Source organism: Megalops cyprinoides, chromosome 20 (assembly GCF_013368585.1).
Source record: "Megalops cyprinoides isolate fMegCyp1 chromosome 20, fMegCyp1.pri, whole genome shotgun sequence".
In the NCBI taxonomy this organism is placed as follows: Eukaryota; Metazoa; Chordata; class Actinopteri; order Elopiformes; family Megalopidae; genus Megalops; species Megalops cyprinoides.
Genome location: NC_050602.1, coordinates 25064595 through 25083116, shown reverse-complemented (window position 1 = coordinate 25083116; position 18522 = coordinate 25064595). Strand labels below are relative to the sequence as shown.

The following is an 18522-nucleotide window of genomic DNA, read 5'->3' as shown; positions in this document are numbered from 1 at the left end:
ACAATCGCCCAGTGACAACACGACTCCACAGTCAGTCGCTGCAAAATTTAGGGCCTTACATCCATTTATACCTTCTTAGCTAACCATACTGTATGTTGGTAAAACATAGTGTGGTTGATTCACAATCACGCATGGACATGGTTCCCAATTATTTTCCCATATTGATTTATTAATTCACACCCCTGTCCCGGCAACAGCAGTCCTCCTCGTACCCCTTTTCTGGCAATGTCTGCCTTTTCACCCGTGAAGACCTTTCCACCGTCTTCCGGGACCTTTCATAAGAGTAAGGAGCAGTCATGGTGTTGGGGTACCCAGCCATTAACAGAATCTGAACATCCACATCCCATGCCTAGCACGGAGCTACATGTATGGACAATGGCATATCAGCGTCAAATAAAATGGGATAGCCTACTCGATAACCCCACTTCGCTTGCAGTAGTATATACAGTTTTACAACAGTTTTCAGTAATCAATAGACACCTTGCGGGTTACATTAGTAGCTAGCTCTCCGTTCATTGAAAACAATCACGGTGTTATTTAGCAAGGTAGCTACGACGTGAAATGAGTTCTGTATTGGTAACAATCAATAAGACCTTTTTTGGACCTTCGAGAGCTACTAACGTGACGTCAATGGCCTTTAAAAACTTCCGATTGCAATCGTGAACAACAGTAGAAGATGTCTGAGTTAACGAAGTTACTTGCTAGCTATAAGCCCAATAGCTAGCATTTGTGTGTTACAAGATGTCGAAATCAACACTTTGTTGCACAGTGGTGCATCGTTCCCGACGACGTGGAACAAATTTGATTGCCGAAATCCATCTGTGTCGTTTTCCCAAAGAAGAAGCGCAGCGTGATGCGTGTCTGACATTAGATACATTTTTACAAACTACTTTGTGGCTCGTATGAGAGACGTGAGAGTCACAGAAATCGGGGATGACTTTTTTTTTCAACCGTTTTTTCATGTATTGCTCCAAAGCAGTGCTTCTTAACTAACGGATCTCAAAATGGACCGCAACAGCGTCTCACCCGGGTGGTGACAGAAAAGTGCCCCTCTGTTAATGATTGTTTTTTAATGTACTTACACACAATTGCAATACGTGTTGCGTCTTAAGGACTCATTTTTGTGGAGGTCGACTGACTTAGGCAAAGTTACAGGTGTAACGACCCGCCAGGTTTTATAGCTAGCTCCTTATATTTATAAATTGGTAGTTACGACCGTGAATTGGATCGAGATGCAAGGCAAGCAGAGAAGCAACTCTGAATAAGCTGACTGCAAATATTGATTATAGGTCATGAGCAGGCAGCTTCATCAAGAACAGTCCAGGGAGAAGCTCACAGAGGGATACTATAGTTGGGTTGCCGTACATAAATTCCTAATTTAAACCTAAAAATACACCTTTGCGAGTAAAATGGTGCGAAGAACAGAGGCAGTCTACTGGGCATTGGAAAAAGTTATACGGACAAATGAGTCATCCTTCACCCTATTCTCAGCAATTAGGCGAGAGCATGTTTGGCACCCTCCAAAAGATACCTACATGCCCGAGTGCTTGTTTCCCATTGGTCAAGGGATCTGTTGGCTGTGTTATCGTGTCGGTTGCATTCTCCTGGAACAGGTTATGTCAACTCAACCCCTTTGAAGACCATGAAAATGCCAATAGTACAAAGCCATTTTGAGTGACTACCCTCATCCTATGGTGAAGCATTTCTGTTCTGGTGGGAATGATCTCTTTCAGGATGACAATGTCCCCTTTCACAGGGCATGAGTGGTCACTGAATGGTTTGATGAGCATGAAAGCAAAACCATATGTCATGGCCGTGACAGTCACCAGATCTCATCCCAGCTGTACATTTATGAAATATTCTGGACCAGCGTTTCTACCGCCATCAAAAAAAAAGATGGAATTTCTCATGGAAGAATGGTGACTCTATTCCCTCCAGTAAAGTTCCAGATACTTGCAGAATCTATACCAAGGCTGAAGCTGTTCTGGCAGTTTCTGACGGCCTCTAGTATTAAGACATTTATGCTGGTGTTTCCTTTATTTTGGCAGTTACTTGGAACTGCGTTTTCTCTCGGAAAAGGCAGAGTTTTACCCCATGGAGTCAGTGTGATTGACAGGAAGATTTGGGCAGTGATAGGCTGAAGGTGGATCCCGATATGAGACCTCCCCTCGTTCAGCGTTCATCCCAGTGGCAACTGGGAGAAGATGGCGTGAGTACTGCCATAACTTTATTGTTTTGTCACTTTTTAAAGAAAAAATAAAATAAGTAACACGAGTAATTTTGAAATGAGTTTGTGCGCGCAAGCAACTTTATTTATTCATTCATTCATTTCCCAGAGGTGTGTTTCTGCCAGGTGTAAATTACACATCGGAGAAGGTTACTCACGTAAAATTGAGCTAAATCTTTCACCAGAAAATCTGAAGACTCTGTTCAGCTTTGTTCAAATTTTATCTGGTGGCGATGAGTTTCGATGATTCGATGTTTCATTTCGTTTGTTCTGCTTTGGGTAAGGTTAATGAGTATGAACTTGTTTCGCTATTAGCTGTATCGCCTACCACTCTTCCTAGCCCAGTTTAAAAATGGCGCGCCGGAAGTTGACTTGGAACCAAGTTGCATAGACGTACATGCAATGTTGTGTTGGTTGTTGAAAAGGTTTGTAAAGAATTGCACACAGACTGCTGTATACATTAAAGGGCGAGTGTTTCAGTTATCAAAAGATATGGGTCTGTACCCTTATGTTAGTGCGTACAATCAATGTGTAATTCATACACACACGAATTACATTTCAGCTATACGATCTAATCATATTCATCTCCTTTACGACAAGGCTGCCCAAGTAGCCTGCAAGACGTCGCTGAAATCGGCAGAAAAGTAAATACAAATACATGGCCTTGGACGCCGGCTTTACATATCTAATATAGCAACGTATTTAAAAGTAAGCTCTAATGAATTGTGTCACGTTGTTCAGTTTTATTACTTTTTCAGACCTAGTGAAAAGTCATTAACCCCTGACATATATGAATAGAGTTGATTATCTGAAATATAGGCTAATTATTGACAATGAACAAGGATATTAAGGCAAGCTTCGATGCATGCTGCATTCTCTGCTTGCGGAAACGTATAGTTTAAAAGGATATTCTCACAGTGCGTCTAATTGCAGTAAGTTTGTTCAACACCCCCCCATGTCAACCCATAAAATCAGTAGCCATCGGTGTTGGCGCTCAGCTCACTTATCATATCCTGTTTACCAATCTCGCTGCGGTCAGACAAAAATAATAGCCTATGCTACGGCAGTCCAGGATCATCTTACCCAGCAATACTTCAACTGACATTATTATATAAACAAAGAAGCAACTGATCTAGGATCAGTTGTTGGGGTTTTTGTCACAAAACGCTGCAATCTTACTGGGAGCAGAATTCACCTTTCTCGAAACCCTACGCAGACGTGACGTACAGAAGGAACACCCACAATTTTTTCAGCCTCTTTGTGCAACCCGTGTGTGAAAAGGTAAAGATTTTTTATGTTGCTAGCCATATTCAGAGATTATAATTTTGCAGGTTCGGTATTTATGAGAGAGCTATTTGCAGTTAAAATGACTGATAACCGTATTTCATAATGGTTCAAATACCTGTCAAAACTGTTATCACACACTGGCTTTTGGCGATGTAACAGCCGTTTTGTTCTGACACCGAACCGGCAAGCCCAGTCGTTGCTTGGATACAGTACCTTATTTCTTGATCAAAATCATTATATTTCTCATACCTTCTGGGAATAAGCCCCTCGCAATCGCGACGTCTATCTTAACAGCTCTGTTTTTGTAACGGAACCTATGATATTCGCAGCGATGCTCACATTATTTTCAACAAGGGTATGAATCGGGCTGGAGCACACATTCACATGTGAAGCGACGTTTATTCGGGCAATCGGGACACGTTACCTGTTTTTCGGCGGGGTGGGGTTTTGCACGAGAGTCATAAAACGCACACAACCGCCTGAGTTCTGCCTTAATTAGCGCGGAGAACGTTGTGTACGCATATGCTTAATTAATGTAAGGCTCAGAGCACTGAAAGCACATGCTACGATCTTGGCGCTTGAACAGCTGCTACGGGAGAGATTTCACCAGGAGGCGGGGCCTGCTCCTAAACTTGGACGCTTTTTTTCTAAGTTGAAGAAAGGAGGAGCTAGCTTAGCTGGGCGTCCATAAAGACAGAAGCTCTTAGGTGATGCAACTGGTAAAACCTCCTCGTTGCCAAGCATCTGTAGCAGACAGACGAACACAGTGTGGTAAGTTTACCCACTTAAACTAAATTTATTTTTCTGATTGACTTATTATTGTACGTTCTGTTGACATTGTTAAGCGTAATGTAACTATACGATTTATAATTCTAGCCGTTCCTCGTTAACTGAATGCAAACATGAGGAAGAGTAGCTAGCTAGACTAAACTAATGAGATTAATTGATAACTAATGGCAATGTCTACCTAGTTAGGGAGTTTATACTGCTAGTAACTTATGTGGTGTGATTTGTGTTTACTGTACTAGCTAACGACATTTATTAAAAGTACTGTAATTAGTTTAAAATGTATACATTAGCTAGACCACCATTGCTATAACTCTGTGTCAGTTCATCTGGATAGCTATATCATGGTGTAGGTTTTGAATGTGTAAAATGTAAGAATTTTGGAAGCGCGGGATTCCTGCCTACCTGGACGCGTTTCGGTAGCCATCTGATGCAATCCGCCTGGCTGTTTAATAAACTGGATAGGTAGGGGCGGGTGTGTTGATGTATCGCCACGTTAAAATGCTTACTGGCGAGTTTTTTTTTTTTTTTACGAAATCCTAATGGTTCTAGCCAGTGCCACTGCACATTTAGATATATCCAGATACTTTAGCACTCGTATGTGTTTTGTTGCCATAGTCTGTAGTCTAGCTGCAGTTGTTTCAGGCGCACTCGGTGAACCGGGGGCGCACCAAGAGTTGTGCGCAGACGAAACACGTGGCAATAGCTGCCTCTGGTGTCCGTCGCCGTTACCGAAGAGATGGGTACTGATGGGTACAGCCCAGTACAGTCTGGAATGTTTTCCAGTGTTTTTCACAACTTATCCCCATTTATCCAATGATATGTAAATATTCATATTTTATTATTTGTCGCTAATAACCAATGCATTTTATGGTATGTGTATATTTTGACAGTTGTTATTGCATTGATGAAGAACTGGTCCCCACCACCTGACCTCCATTATGGAAGATACATTAAAACTTAGGTGTACCATTATCCGCCAGGAGCTTTGAAATGCGCTTTAACCACTGTTACTGTATATGTGATTGACTTTTTATACATTTAAGATATACATTGTTTAGTATTTGGTTTTCAGATTAGTTTAACTAGTGATTTTATATCAGAATTTACAAGTGGAAAGGATATTGTTTTTAACTTTGCCGTTTCTGCATGTGTAACGAGCCTCTGGATTCTTGACTGAAATTATGTTGCGTTATGCTTGTTTGTTAGTTTAAAGGCCGTACTTTCTGAGCTTTTTGCATGTTGTCACGTTTTGGCACATGACAACATGACCTCCAAAATCACAGTGTCACTGTAAATTGCAGTGTGATGTAAGCTTAGGTTTTTAAAATGCTCTTGACTGTTTATATGTGTAGTGAAATGATGATGTTAAGAAGAACTGTTATCTGAAGGCTGTAGTAGTTCCTTGCATAATAACAGGACTTCTGTGTTTGTAAACCATCTGTTTTCAAACTCTTGCTCTGCCTCTTGTCTTTTTCTCCCTTGTCTCTGCTGGTCCGTTCCTCTCATGACCTACTGTGTGTATTTCTGACCCATTCCATTTTTCCCAGAAGGCACTGTGCTTGCCCAGTTTGGCGTTGTCATTTTTTTTTTTTTTTTTATTTATTTGAACCTGTCTTGCTACCTAGAGTTAACCGGACACAGGGGAGCTTAAGAGGTGGTCTTATACATATAACACATTTGCAACCCACATTTACACCAGTGTGTTGTTTACTTGATCAACAAAATTCAAAATTCCAAATATTCAAATATTCAGAATTCAGAATATTTGGCTTAAGAATACAACTGTGTATTCCAGCGAGTGTCTTGAACTCCTGACTAAGGATGCAGTGCTGTTAAAAATAAATGCAGCTGATAACCACAGCAAAATGTTCTGTTCTTTTTTTTTTTTCAAACGAGTCCCTGCCTCCCTGCCCCACCTGTGCATTCAGGTGCAAATCGCCTGCAACAACCACATGTATCCTCCACATTTGAAGGGCTTGACGTGAGCCACCCCTCCACTGTAAAGTAATTTGGCATTGTTAGAATGTGCTGCACACATGCCGTTCTTTTTCGTTATCGTTTAATAAAAAGGTGGAGATCCTCCTGATGAAGAGAGTCCAGTTTTTTTTTTTTCACCCCAAGGTCAGAGATTTCGACCACCTAATGGTGGATGACCACAAGGCTGCCTCTGACTGTTATGCGCTCTGTGTTACAATCATGACTGAGTCAACATGACTCCACCAGACTTGGGTAACAGTAGCCCACCCTCCACGTGCGCACACACACACACACACACGCACGCACACATGCACACGCCCATTTCCACCAACCACAGCAGGGCCTCACGCACACTCCCATTCTCAGGGGCCCTGTGTTCACCCCCCAAACACATAACTTCCAGTGTAAGCAAAAGAGAAATTAGTGGCAGTGACTAAATTTGAATCTGAAAGTCTCCAACAGTTTGGCAATGATGACATGGAATAGAGTCCGCTGAAGTGGTTTTTCCATGCCTCTGAGGTGTCCGTAATACATTTCATCTTATGCAATGCCTTTTGAAACAGATATTACCCTGTCATAAATGCACTGTCCTGCTGTAATATTCTCCAGCCTTTTAAGACCTTTATGTAATTATGGCATGTGTTTTTCTTCTTAACTGATAAACGACGACTTGTTGATATAGATATAATTTTTTAAATACGCATTTTATACTCATATTAGTGTGTTTTGTGCCAGCCAGTGACAGTACACCACCATTCGAGGACTTAATATGTAGCCTTTCCTCAGAAAGGCATGTAACATTTTTCAAAAGATTGGGAATCCATGAACTACTAGAACTAGGTGAACTGCATCCCTGGAGGACTGCAGTGAAACATGTAGAAAACGTATATCCGCCGGCTAACTGCTAAACAACAGGAGTAAGTTCAGTCCAGTCGCTGCTCTTTCTGCAGTAAACAGAGGCATGATTTGCCAAATGTTGATTCGCATATTGAACATTCCTGATGACCATATTGGAGTACATCACATTACATTATTGTCGTTTAGCAGATGCTCTTATCCAGAGCAACTTACATACAGTGAGTTATAATTTTTTCCACTTTTTAGAGCTGGATATTTACTGCGGCAATTGTGGGTTAAGTAAGTTGCCCAAGGATACAACAGCAGTGCCCGAGAGGGGACTTGAAGTACCAACTTGCTAGTTGCGAGTTCTGTTCCTTACCGCTATGCCACACTGTTGTCCCTTTGTTTGATATCCCAGGTATTTTTGAAAGGCTGATTATGAACAGTCGTATATCACCCCTGACAGGCCTCATAAAGGCAACCCCAGTCTCATTCATACAGGCCTGCACTGGCACAGACATACCATGATGAAGCCATTAAATCATGTTTTAAAGGCTTGTTTACTGTCAAAATCCAGTACTACCCATCATTAGCAACCTAGAAAGATGTTTTTTTTTTCGGTATATTTGAGAACGCTGCTTAAATCTTACCGTACATTTAGTGTTCAATTATATTTGAAAGCATTCATCATTCATGTTACGTAACAGTTTGGTTACTGGAGATTTTCATATTTCAGTTTTAGCTTCATCTCTCTCTGCGCGACAGCCTATGTGTGGTTTTCTCACTATGTCTACCTGCAACTAATTGAGTCTTAAAGAGGCTTTGTTTAGCGGTAGTGTGACCATTCAGTTACAGGTCAGCCCTGAATTCAAGTTGCGAGTGAAATATTAACATGCAACTGAAGGAAAGAATGTAAACCGTGAAATCTTGTTCTGACAAGTATGAATGCTAGCTGCTATGTTTTTAAACTTACCAGTTGCACGAGCTAATCGCCCATCTGGGGAAATGCACAGTGTTAGTAAAGTAAAAATAGCGAGGTAATTACAAACATAACTCATTGTATCTACTCCAGTTAAGTTAGTTTTTCTTTCTGGCCTTTCTGTACTTCTTCCATGTCTAATAAAACACACAAAACAATACTTAAAATACATACAAAATTTCAGCAGAACCTGAAATTGTCATTATTAATAGGTGAAGGGACTGGTATTATGATCTTTTTTTTCATGAAAAAAGCAAGATGACAGAAACCTTAAGCCTGAATGTCAGCAGCACAGCACTGGTATAGCTCAAAAGGAGGTGTCTTGCTGTGTGTGCTTGTGCAGTTATGGTCTTTGTCTGATGGATGGTATCATGGATCCCAGGGGTACTGTACTGTTGCTGAGTGTTATAAGCCTTCATCGCCAGTAGGGTATCGTCTTTAACTGAATTTGAAACACACATGCGGCAGCCTTCTGGCAGGGCTTAGCACAGACATTGCAGTGTAGTCTAACCCCCTGTACAAAGAAAAGCTTGTGTGGGGGTTTTAAGCTTAGTGTATGATTAGTTGTCCTGTCTGAAGGACTGTCGTTCGCTTTGTTTCTTCCACTGTCCACTGTTGCAGTTGTCTTTTACTTTACAGAAAAAAAAATATTTAACTACATTCATTGGTATTTATACTGTGTTCTCATGTCTCAAGTCTTGAAGCCGAGCGTGTTTTAAAATGATGGCATGATCAGTGTTTTCACGTCCGAATACCAGAAAGTATGTGCTGCTTCCTCCCCTGTGAAAGTGCGCTGGAAGGCTCACAGGACCAGGGAATATTCAATGGAAGTCATGTTGAAAGGCATGTTCACAAACCCAGGAACAAGGGCTAAAGCGCAAAGTCTGAAAGCAGCTAACGAGAGGAATTTTGAGTAGCTAAGGCGGTCTCCATTTTCGGCCAGGAAATCCCAGCCCTGGCTGAAAAGCTCTGGAGGAAAGGCTGTGAATTTGTCATTGTGAACCTTTCAGTGCAGATGCTTGTGTAGGTGCTGTATAGAATTCCAGAGGTGGATGTGGTACATACTTTCTGGGGAGAATTGTAGATAATGGTAGCAGACCCAAGGAGAGCTGAAACAAAAGGACTTGTTTGGCATCCAGAGTCTCTTTTCTACATCTGTCAGATTTAAATTGCTGTTTACTGTCAGTGATGTACCTGTGAGGTTTGAAAACTCACTGACAGTGTATATCACATACCCAGCTGGGGTGTGCTAAAAGACTTTTTGATTTTTAATTTAAAATGGTGACAATTTGTTTTTGATTTTATACATGATAATATGTATGACAATCGTGTGCACCTTTGAATCAATGTTTGTTTTTAAGATTTTAAGACATAGTCATAGTCAAGTCATACAGTGTAATATTCAGTGTTTTAGATTGTATACGAGAATACAGATGTTGGTGTGGAGGAGATGTTTGTAATGAATGAGGATTACATAACTCTTAGTGTTTTTTTCCCCTCTCAGATGTGTGCTGTGCCGTTTCCACCACGTTATCACTCATAATGGCAAGAGCAAGGGGTGATGGTGGCATCTGCAAGCACACAGACACTGGAAGAAAGGAAACGGACACAGTTCATTTCCTGAACTGCATTATGGGGAAAAAAAGAGACGGGTGCGGATCTGTGAGAATGTGCTTGGCGTGTGCGGTGCCCCCCGTTTATAAGCCCACTCTATAAGGGCCATCGCTGCTTGTGTCCCATTCGGCCAGCTGGGCACTCTCCCTGAAATTTCATTTTCAAGTGCTTTCGTTTCTCAGAAAAACCAGATTAGTCTCATCATCCAATCCAAAAACCACGTTAAAGATCATATACTCCTAGAGATACTGACGTTCTAGATCAGTGAAGTGCCATTTTGCTCTGAGGATGTGGGAAGTTTAGGGACAGGACAGCACAGGGAGTGGGACCGCAGGGAATGCACATATGTTACAGTGAATTTAAAAATAGTTAAAGTTAAACAGTGGCCTCCGCTAAACTCCAGGTGAGTCACCCCTTTATGTCCTTTCAGAACAGCAACAACATTTTATTGAAATTTGTCTGACGGTTAGTTTGCTTGCTTTCTGTGACAGTACAACATAAACATATTCACATGAAAATCACATATATAAATATATTTATCCTGCCCCCAATGCCTGTATTGATGTGGAATTCACTCTTGTTATGTAAATCGGTAGTCTGTACACTTTAACGTAATGATAGATACCAACACTGACAGCGTAGGTATGTGTCTTTATTCAAATACTATGGAAGATACACAGAGGCTGTCATATCTCTTCCTCCGGGCTGACTCATAAAGTAAATAGTCATTGCAAAATAACGTCACGTTCTCGAAAGGTTAAGCAGCATTGTGAACATATTATCTTAGCTGTCAAAGGACCATAATTTATGACCATACTTTGTGGATCACCACAAAGCATAAGATGGCAAAAGTGTAGGTATGGGCTGTAGTAAAGTGCAATTCACTTCATCAGTATTGTTCTGTGAATGAGAACCTGCTCAGTTGCCCTGATAAAGGGTTAATAAATTTGTTTGAAGTATCGGCAACGATGATGATTCAGACTTGGTGCTGGCTCAGACAGAGGGGCATTGCTGCTGGGAAGGCAAGGTTCATTGCATTTCCGGGCAGGAAAAGCTTATTATTTGAATGGACTGGAAGACTTTTGAGTTCTTTTCAAATACAAGAGTCATTAATTGTTTTTTTACGCATGTGCCCTGTAATCGTCCAGCTGATTTCACAGTAAGGAAGCTTTCCCTTGTTTGGGATGTGAAGGTTTTTGCCCGTGGAATGGTGGCAGCGGAGGGTTGTGAAAGATTAATTGATATCCGGGTACACTTAACGACTCCACCCTTCCCCTGTAGCTGTGCGGGGCTTACGGAGTGGAGTGGACACAGGCGCTGATTATGTGTGATAAATGGTAAGCTAATCCTGTCTGGTGGCGGTGAGATGTGGCGTTTTCTGCCACGCTGTACTTACACGAGGAAAAACATTCCAGGGCCCCAATCGTGAAGGGCAGGGGTGAGGAGGCAGGGTGTTTTTCTGGCATGCCGGCCGCCCGACCATGTTACGTAACGCCGACAGGGGCGTGGGAGGTGGGGGGGAGGGGTACGACTGCTATAGCATCCAGAGTGTTATGTAAATTTTACATGCCATGTTAATCACAGTGGTGAGAGTGATGGCATGCGCGGGGTGTAGGCCTCAGAGGGCAGAGGGCACTGTCAGACACCTCTCCTCCGAACCATGGCATAAGAGCCGGGCGCGGACGCTTTCCCGGCCTTCACCGACTTTACTTCCATCACTTTCTCCTGTTGCATTTTACAGTGTCATACAGCGGGAAGATAAAACGCGCAGTTTTCGTTCTCTCGGCAGCCAGCGTTTGGATGCCTTTTTTTGTTTTTTTTTTCTCCACTCAGTCAGTGTTCAGGTCATGGAATTTCACATCGTGGACAGCTTCCAGCTTCAGTCAACAAAGTGCAAGTGCGTTTTTTTCCAGGGCGTATCGGCCTCTGGGTGCTGCCCGAGTCCGGGTGGCAGATGGCCGCTGTCACGAGTTCGCCGAAATGTCTGAAACGAGGACGAAGGCTTCGCGGTGCAGAGGCTTATGGGATGTGGCTAAAGGCACGGGAAGCTGTGGGGTTTTGGTTAACAGAGGCCAGGCGAAGCTGTGGGTTCCCTGCCGCAGAAACAGAGTCACTGCTATCCTTTCTCCATGAACCAAACCACCAGAGTGGCTTTGTTGTGGCCGGAGTTAATTCGCTGCAGTCTTCCTTACCGCCTTTTGAGGAGAGTGAAATCATTTGTTTGCTGTACCAGTGCGTTTGGGGAGGGGGGCTCCCCTGCTGAGATCGCCTAACGTTGTGTTCCGCACCATGCGTGGGATTTAGGATCGAAGAGTGCAAACATGACCCAGAGCGCTTTCACAAATAAAATATTCATATAGTGTTCTGTGTGATGCATGAGACTTTAATTACTGGATATCTAAGTATATACACTATCAAACTAAAAATCTACCACAGAAAGTAATGTTCATAAGCAGTCAGAAATAAAACGGGTTGTATGTTAATTTAGTAATGACGGGTAATATTCAGTGAATTGGAAATGTTTTGGATGGGATTATTGCTTTTGGAAAAATGGTGAAATGTCAATTGCACAATTTTAATATTGGTTGGAAGTTTAATTCACTGCCAAGGAGCTGGGAGACAGCAGTGTTCAGGTTTATAAGGGGAAGTGTGAGTCTACCAGCAGAGGGTATTCTCTACGCGTTCAGTCAGCCAGTGAAAGCTCAGGCTGAGGGACCGTGAGGGGCCTGCGTGTTTGTGTGCTTGCTGTAAATTCAGAGAGACAGCAGACACAACAGAAAACAGAACAGAAGAATGTCATCACAGGAAGCTTCCAGAACGATCGCTTCTCAGCTTCCACATCTGGTTTCGGTCTGTAGTCGCGATTTGGCGTAAGGGGTCCGCACAGAGTGGATAGCGGCACGCATTCGTGGGGTGCGTGCCACCAGCCCCCCAGACCAGGCCACCGGGGACGTGCTGCATGGTTTTAAAGATTCTCTTCATTTCTGCAGCTTTTGCGTCCAAGCAGCTCCGTTGTGGACTCATCGAGTTCGGTCTGTAGGGATGGGGAAGCGCGCGTCGGGTTCGCTTTTGGTAAAGAGCGGGCGTGTTTGTCTCTCGAGCATCCTGGTTACAGATTTCATCACATCCTGTTGCACGCCAAAAGCGAAAGCACAGCGGCAGGCAAGGTGTAGAGGAAGCCTGCATCTCCACGTGGTGTCTCCACTTGCCGTCTCCACTTAGATTTGAGCGAGAACGTCTTTGCCCTCGCTCTTGAGAAAGCTCAGAGTCAGTTGCCCAGTTGATCGCAGTTCTTTGGCTTTCAGCATGTGTGGATGTACTGGTAGTAATGTATTTTATCATGTGTATTTTAGGTTACTGTGTTGGTCTTAGTTCAGTGCGATACGGAATCAGACACTTCTCCATTTCCACTTACCTACACACACAGACAGCCCTACATGCCATGGGAATGAAGATTTGAATGTGATTTGAATACAGGTCTGCTGGAACTGATGGAATGGTAAGATCTGTTTCAGTAGTTGGGTATTTTGTCTTTTCTCATGCCTGTGTTTTGATGACATGTGAGTCTCATGAAGGAGAGCATGTGGGCACCTACTGCAGTGACTTAGGAGGAACACTACCTATGGAAATGATTTTAACTTTTAAAGTTGTCATTTTTTTTAATCCGGTTCTTTTTTTTTTGAATGGCACGTTGAACATGCTAGAAATGCTGCACTTGCATGTCAGAGATGCTCTTAGAAATTTATCGTTGAAGAAATCTTAGATAACTGAAAACAGGTTCCTTGGAACATGTGCCCGCGGTATCATCCAAAGGCAAGAGTTCATTCTCATTGTTTCTGTGGGGGCAGCGTCAGCTGCCTGTGTAGAACGAGAGAGTGAGCATGTGTGAGAGAGGGAGAGTGGGGGAGAAAGAGAGAGGCAGGCGAGAGAGAGAGGGAGAGTCGGGGGGAGGGAGACGAGAGAGAGAAAGAGAGAGAGAGGCAGATGCCGTTGCAGGCTGCGATGGAAATTTCCTAAAGTGCTATAATTAGATGGAGGGGAGATAGCAATGTCCACTGGGTATGTTGTGCTCTTTACAACTATTCACAGATATTCTGTAGTTGTAGTTTGGACTCTGTCACCAATCTGGGGGTCATTGCTATATAACTAGGGTTAAGGTGTTCTCTTATGAACTAACTTTGCCTTTTAGTGCCCCATGGAACTGCTTATGACTTCCAGTAATTTGGCTCTGATTCCTTCCTCAGCCTTTTTAGAGATTGAATTGCTTGAATAGCTTGAATATCTTATCTCACCGTGTTTGTTTTTGTGTGGGTTCTTTGAGAGGTGTATACCTGATTTAAAAAAAAAAGATTCTTGACAGTTCACCAAATAGTGTTGACAGTTTCCTTCTTCTGGTAAAATGTCAAAATTAATGAAACTTTAGCTTGATAGAAACTTTGGAGAAACAATTTTGCATCAGTTGGGTGTGGGCGATCCTTGGAGCAGTCCCAGAAACCTTTTCCCAGATGGACCTCTCCTTCTTTTTCGTCCGTTTAACATCAAGGCCCTGTGGGAACGAGGCGGCCTAGGAGGCTTCAACCCTTAAAACCACCACGCAGATGAGGCCCGTGCAAGAGGTGGGCTCTGGGAGTCTGCAGAGGGGAGAGTGCTGTACAAACTGGCCCCTTATTTACTGACGCAAGGTCTGTGTGCCTCGCATTTAAAAGTGACATACTGCTTCCGTGCGCAGCAGTTAGGTCAAAAATTGGTAACCTGCAAAAGGATGCAATATATATGTGTATTTTTGCCGTTCACGGCTGAATGGCACCTGTCACTGTCCCTGTGTAAGGCCCAAGGGGGTGTGTCTGAAGCAGGTCTGCATCCCTGGGCCCAACAGTAAGTGCTTTTGCTGAGTGAGGCTCTAGGGCTACATGGAAAAATACAAAAAACCAGGGGAAGCTTTCCAATGGCTGTAGAGGTGGTAAACTGCTGCGCTTCAGAAACCTGTCAGATACTGGGCTAAACCTTGCTCGGCACAAAGGTGCCCGAAAAGAACCAACCACATTTGGCACTGCTCGGTGCTTGAGGTGGCTTACTCATTGACAAACATGTCTGATCAACCCATTGTGGCTCTGGTTCACCTGTGGTGCGCTAGAAACGTTCACACAGAAATTTGGCCTACGCCAACAATGTGTTAGCCAGTCTGGACTGGTATGTGTGTGATTCTGGTGGAATCTTCCAACCTGTGCTTTCATAATTGTGGCTTTCTGACAAATTTGTTCTGTCATCACGAGTGCCGCAATGAACATGAAATGAGGGGAATCTCATCCGTGTGAAACTGTGCTCTTCACCACACCAAACCCCGGCAGCGGTGGCGCTTGGGCCTGTTTACCAGAACACCGTCGGTTGTGGAAAGATTCATTCCTGCCGCATTCCCCGTCAGTCTGGCGGGGTTCCCCTCAGCGCCGTCCCCACGCCGAGCCTTTCCGTCTGTGGGATTGCAGCCCAGAGCGTAAACACCCCTGCAACGGTTGACTGTGCTGGCGGAATGCAGCTGGGCGCGCCGTTCATTGGTGCATGCCGTTTCCTGTCATCCCGTACCTGAGGAGGGGGTGTGTCAACACGGACACACAGCGTACCTCAGATTCGGATAGAACTTTGCTGTGCCCTCACCCCCACCCTGTCTTACGGAAGGGATTGTTTCTGTCAAAGGGTGCAATACAATTCAAGCAGCCTGTCATAAGTATTTGTGCTTGTAGTGCTATTGGATTACATAACAGATGGATGGTTTCAGAAATCTGCTTGCTCTTATATGTGAAAGGGACTATATATTGGACTTCACTGCACAGATGCATCAAATAAAATGCAGTTTTATTGAGTGTAATGGCATTTGCAGTCAGCTGTAGAGTGTGTGGAATAATTTAAAGGAATATTTTGGCCATAAAAATGGAAGAGACTGGAAAATCTTATTTTAAAAATGCAAAAGAATGAAGATGTTGAGACGTTGAACACAAATACTGGAGTAAAGTGAAACATTTCTAATAATGAACATTGACATTTTAGATCCATGGAATGAAGCTAACACATTTAAGTAGGCCATGTCTTTTTGGAAGATTACGGTTTTCCTGGAAACATGTTTATGATGATAAGGAAAGTGGTCTCTAACTGGGGAACAGAGTTTAGTGTATTTTAGGGTGGGGGAGGTGGGGAGCGCAGATGTATCATGTGGTTTGGCGGGGGGGGGGCACTAGAAACAGTACCAGAAAAGGCCCTTTGCCTGACATGTATGTAGAGGCTCAGGGTTGAAGTTTTGAGTGCAAACACTTTTATGGAGAGTGGTTATTTCAGGGCCCCCAGAATGAAGGGGCAGCAAACTGTAAATTTCCTGTCTTTTGTTTGGGAGAACCGCTGACTCTTTTTCTACTACCTTTGACCATGTGTGAAAGACAAAAAGCACTGCCTTGCACAAAAGTCAAAGGGTAAAATGGTGGACTGAACCAGCCCACAAGGTACCCACAAGATGGTCAGCTTCCTAACAGAGTCAGTTACTCCTTGCAAAGGTGTGGCATGCTTTCCTAAGCCATTCAGTTGACGCGTCTACCAGGGGCATTGAGTAGGCAAAAACAATGTTCATTTCTGAAGAGTCTGTTCAAAAGTGCAGTCATGTGTCTTTCCTGGTAACCACACAGGGATGTGCGTCTCCATGCAGGAAGGCTGGACCACACCCGTATGCAGCATGGGCTCATCCTCCAGGACTTTGGGCTGTGTGGAAATATTGCACCTCCACCTATTCCTCACCGGTGATGGAGCAAGCCTAGAGCTGCCTGTGTTACACTATCATCATTTGGCAGAAGAGTACAGTTATGTAGTCCTTTAGGAGGATAAAATGCAGACTTTGACCTTATTATGATGCTTAGGCATGTGGAACTTTAGTTTCCAGGTTATCTTGTGTAGTTCTGGCCATTTTGCCTAGAGCCCGGTGTCTTGTATAGGAGGGAGAACCTTCTGTTCTTGGGTGAAGAACCTCTTCCTTGGTCATTGTTTGTGCCACTGTTTCAGCTGTTGTTGAGCCTCACTGATACTGAACTCATGAACTAAGCCAGTCAGCTGGTTAAATTTGTCCCTCATCTTGAGGATATAGACCTACATGTTAATTGGCTGTTGTTCTCCCTCTCAGGCCTCGGAGAGCATCTGATGGCCCCCCCACATGACTGCAATACAGCGGCCCCAGTGATGACAATCCTGTCTAGGCCTGAGGAATGTCTGTAGTCAAACAGGAGATCGGGGAGCTGCTGGTCCTGTCAGTCCCTGGGCCAGTCACAAACTTTCGCAACAAATGCTCCAGAGGTTCTGGTTAAAGCCCATCCATCTTATGGTGGTACGATGTGGTTATTTCCCCTCATACCCAACCGCTGGTCCACCTCTTTAAGCAGCTTAGGTGTAAAACTAGTGCATTGATCTTTCTCCAGGGATTCCAGCTCACAAGAACAGCTGGAAAAAGAAGTTGACACTTTGACTGGCCTGAACCTTTTTTATTTTTATGAGGGGGGGGGGGTTTGATGGCATGATCACCAATCGCAGGGATGTACCCATTGCCCCTCTCTCTAACAGCCCTGAAATGTCCGTTGCTGTCTTAGTAACTGGCACTTTCGCGGTGGGTAAATTGATCGGTGGACCTCTTGTCACCCTTCCTCCCCAGGGCTGTTAGCTGACACTCGGGGACAGATTGCAAAAACATATGATGTCAGTATACTTCTGTGGCTAGTAGAATCGTCTTACAATCATTGGCAAACTTCTTACTCTGCGCTGAAGCAGGATGAATACAAGTCTTTGATACCCTTGCATTCAGCCGATGGCTGTTTTTCACAGAGCGCACTCCTGCTGACATCAAATTAGTCACTCATTTATTGGATGGCCAGTCAAAAACCTGATTACATATTTGAGGAGTTTTTGAGCAGAGGGGTCATATTGTTTACCAAAGCCTTCTTTTTTTGGAATGGAAGATTAGCCAACTCTAATTTTAGAGTTTTTAAGTATATTTGTGATAATTTTTAATAGATACTGTGAAAGATTCAGGGGAGTACATTGTGAAAGACTTCAAAAAAGAAAAATGGATGGTAGCCACTGCTGCCTCAGTAAATATCATGTTCTGTAAAAGGGTAAAATTGTTACCTATGAAAGTCGCTCTGGGTAAGAGCATCTGCTAAATGACCATAATATAATGAATAGTCCTCACAGTTTCCATTTGTCTCTTAGCTTTCTCACATCTTTGGCCATCTCTGTGTGGCAGGTGTGAGGGCTGTTCCATGTTGCTGAGGGTTTGTGTGTCTGGTCCTGTTTAAGGTAGCATTACAGGGTATGAGCGCTGAAAGTGCTGTGTCAGCAAATTTCCCTCAAAGTACACAGATAACCGAAGCCTGTGGTCTGCTGGTGCGGCCAGAGCATCGACCTGCTGTACAATCAAAGGGTTATCTAATGTAGACAGAGCTTTCTCCAGTAATCACAGCAGTTTTGATCCTATGCATTTTATCTCAAACCAGTCAGAGTCGGTTGCGGGTTCAAAGAGACACGCTGGACGGGCACTGGAGCACAGGGGTTTTCAGAGAAAGCCATTTCATTGCTGGAATGTGCAGTAACAACACCTGTCATGGCCTTGGGAAATTGGACAGGTCGTGGCAAAGTTTTTTGATTTTATAACAATCCTTTTGGGCTTTATTCAGTATAACCTCAACGTGCTCTGTCCCTTTCACTGTGTAATGAGTTCAACCAGAACATGTATTTTTCCATTCTATCATTGCAGTTTTTTTTGTTGAACTCAGTGACATGTGAA

General features: G+C 43.5%; 1 protein-coding gene across 2 annotated transcripts in view; it reads left to right on the top strand.

Annotated features, from left to right (window-relative positions):
* The first annotated feature begins 4214 nt into the window (after positions 1–4214).
* slc6a9 (solute carrier family 6 member 9) overlaps positions 4215–18522 on the top strand; it is a 67825-nt gene continuing 53517 nt past the window's right edge. Inside the window, exon 1 of one of the 2 annotated variants that reach the window (XM_036554322.1) lies at positions 4215–4285. The gene's annotated coding sequence lies outside the window, so the exon portion shown is untranslated. Of the gene's footprint in view, positions 4286–13061; positions 13213–18522 lie in introns of those variants that run through there. The other variant, XM_036554326.1, reaches the window with a different exon arrangement.